We start from the raw sequence: 3381 nt of genomic DNA, 5'->3' as shown, positions 1-3381 counted from the left end.
TTTTTTTTTTTTTTTTTTTTTGAGACAGAATCTCTCTCTGTCACCCAGGCTGGAGTTCAGTGGTGCGATCTTGGCTCACTGCAACCTCTGCTTCCTGGATTCAAGCGATTCTCCTGCCTCAGCCTCCCAAGTAGCTGGGATTACAGGCGTGCACCACCACGCCTGGCTAATTTTTTTTGTATTTTTAGTAGAGATGGGGTTTCTCCATGTTGGCCAGGCTGGTCTCGAACTCCTGAATTCAAGTGATCCGCCGCCTTGGTCTCCCAAAGGGCTGGGATTACAGGTGTGAGCCACTGTGCCCAGCCTCAGGTGTTTTTTTTTTTTTACAGCAACACATGAATGGCCTAACACAGACACTTTTACCTATTGTCTTCCTTCTTGCATTCAGGCTATAAGATGTGTCTTTTCACTGGGCTCACCATATGATCTCTTGGTAACGCTTTTTTTTCTGTCTTTTATTGTGGGGAGGGCTACTTGCAAACAGAGTAAGTAAAGTGTCTGGGAATATATAACAAGTTAAGGATGAATAGTACGTGAGTAGCCAGTGCAGTGGCTCATGCCTGTAATCCCAAAACATTGGGAGGCTGAGGTGGGAGGATCACCCAAGTCCAGGAGTTTGAAACCAGTCTGGGCAACATTGCAAGACCCTGTCTCTACAAAAAATTTAAGAAATTTGCCGAGCGTTCTGGTGCATGCTTGCGGTCCCAGGTACTTGGGAGGCTGAGGCAAGAGGATTGCTTGAGCCCAGGGGTTCAAGTCTGCAGTGAGCTATGATCACACCACTGCACTCCAGCCTGGGCAACAGAGTGAGACCCTGATTTAAAAAAAAAAAAAAGGCCGCGGGTGAGGGCATTGCCTTGAGTAGAGGGCATGAACATTAATGATTGAGTTTAAAAGGTTTGGTTCTTGGAGCCTGATTAGTCATTTATTCATTCATTTAGCCAGAAAGCCTGCTGTCCATCCATTAAAACATTCAATAAATGTTTAGTAAGTGCCTACTATATGTCAAATACTTTGCCAGACACAGGATATAGTCGTAAATGAGACGAGCATGATCCCTGCCCTTATACAGCTGTGATCTCATGGGGAAAACAGAGCTAGAATAAGAATTGGCAAATGTGAATACGACATATCATAAAAGCGAAACTTCAGGGAGCTATAGGAGTGCATCACAGAAGACCTTAACTACGTGTATGTGTTGGAGAGACAGAAAGAGGGAGAGAGAGAAAAGGAGTGAGGTGGGGGTGATTGGGTAGGTAGGAGGGGACAAAGGTTTTTCTTTCTTGCCCTTCATTTCCCTGGGGAGGAATCTGAAAGTTATAGCTAAAGGAAGGGGAGGAGGATTTGTCTCGGGTAGAGGAACACGCTTATTATGCAAAGACCCTGAATCAAGGAAAAGCATGGCTGGTTCAGGGAGTTAAATGAATGTGAATGTGGTTTAAGTATAAAAAGTGAAAGGAAAAAGGCACAAGATGTGGGTAGAGATGAAGTCAAAGGCCTGGGGAAAATATCGGCCTTGATTCCAAAGGTGATTAGAAGCCACTTAAGGTTTCAGGCTAAGGAGGGCAGTAACATTCTTCTCTCCTATTTAGTTGCTCAACTGATGAAGCGAAACACCTGGCTTGACTGACTTCCAGGCCACAGCTGAATTCTGTGCTCCTGAGATTAAATCTACCATGCTGGTAGGACGGATTCCTCAGTCATCACTCAAAATGTAAAGTCTTCTACCTGAGCCAGGATGAAATCTTTCTCTCCTTGCTATCAGCCAGTCCCTTCCTTGTGCCCCCAGAAGGCACTCTCAGCTCCTTTTTTCTTTCTTTTTTTGAGACAGAGTCTTGCTCTGTTTCCCAAGCTGGAGTGCAGTGGCACGATCTCGGCTCACTGCAACATCTGCCTCCCAGGTTCAAGCAATTCTTCTGCCTCAGGCTCCCAAGTACTGAAACTACAGGTGGGTGCAACCACGCCTGGCTGATTTTTGTATTCTTAGTAGAGGCGAGGTTTCGCCGTGTTGGCCAGGATGATCTCAAACTCCAGACCTCGTGATCCGCCCGCCTCAACCTCCCAAAGTACTGGGATTTCAGGCGTGAGCCACCACGCCCGGCCTGAGATTAAATTTTTAAAGTTTAATTCCTTTGAGGTCATTGCAAATCATTCAATAGTTCATTCCTTTTTTTATTACTAAGTACTATTCCATTGTATGGCTGTACCACGGTTTGTTTAGTCAACCACCTGTTGAAGGACATTTGGGTTTATAGTTTGGTTGTTAAAAATAAAGCTGCTGTGAAAACTCATGCACAGGTTTTTGCATGAATATCAACTTTTATTTTTCTAGGGCAAGTGGCCAGGAGTGCAGTTAGTGGGTAAACAGTTAAGCATGTTTCTAATTTGTGAAAAAAAAAAAAAAACACCAAGCTGTTTTTCAGGGTGGTTGTTCACCATTTTTGGATGGCACTATTCAGAGACCTGTAAACCTGCACTCTCCTAAGCACTGTTCATCCTCAAGCGGTGAAAGTAGCATAGCAATTGGGCCAATTACCTCACAGCTGCTGAATTTATGAACTTATTTCAGCCTCCCCAGTAGCTGGGATTACAGGGGTGCACCACCATGCCCGGCTAATTTTTGTATTTTTAGTAGAGATGGGGTTTCATCATGTTGGCCGAGCTGGTCTTGAACTCCCGACCTCAGGTGAACCATCCGCCTCAGCCTCCCAAAGAGTTGGGATTACAGGTGTGAGCCACTGCAACCAGCCTTAAATGCATTTTCGGCTTCTATTTTCAACTGATGATGGGCATTGTACATTGTAAAGACAATAAATCTTTCCATTAAATTAGTGGGAAAGGAGCTCAAAACCCAGCTGGGTGATTCATTATTTTAATGACTTCCTGCTTTACTGCAAAACCTCTCTCTTCATCCGGTGTCGGCAGTTTGAGCCCGTTAAGGATTTAGGCTCACAATGAAGCTTCTATAAATTTCTGGGCATCTGTCATGCTGGCATGTAGGTCATTCTCCTTTAGGATTGATGAGGAGGCTGGAAAGCGGTTGCTCCAAGGGAAGGGGGAATTCAAATCTGAGCTGTCCAAGCTCAGCATGAATTGGAGTGGACTGCTGACTCAGGGGCTAGCAGAGGCAGCCAGGAAACATGCAAATCTGCAATCCCTTCTGCCAGGTGTGTCCCAGCAGGTGTCACTAAAAGGCAGCCCCATGTGCTTCTGTCACGGTGGCAGCCTTGTCAGGGGAAGTGGAAGGGAAAAGAGACCCGGTGCTGAACTCCAAGCAGAGATGCGGCTTTTCTCTCTGCATATTTTCCCTCCCCACCTAGCGTGCATTTCCAATAACATATTGATTTATATTTGTATTATGAAACAAAAATGGTTTTAAGC

Source organism: Hylobates moloch, unplaced genomic scaffold (genome assembly GCF_009828535.3).
Source record: "Hylobates moloch isolate HMO894 unplaced genomic scaffold, HMol_V3 SCAFFOLD_6, whole genome shotgun sequence".
In the NCBI taxonomy this organism is placed as follows: domain Eukaryota; kingdom Metazoa; phylum Chordata; class Mammalia; order Primates; family Hylobatidae; genus Hylobates; species Hylobates moloch.
Note: the sequence above shows the minus strand (reverse complement) of the source record.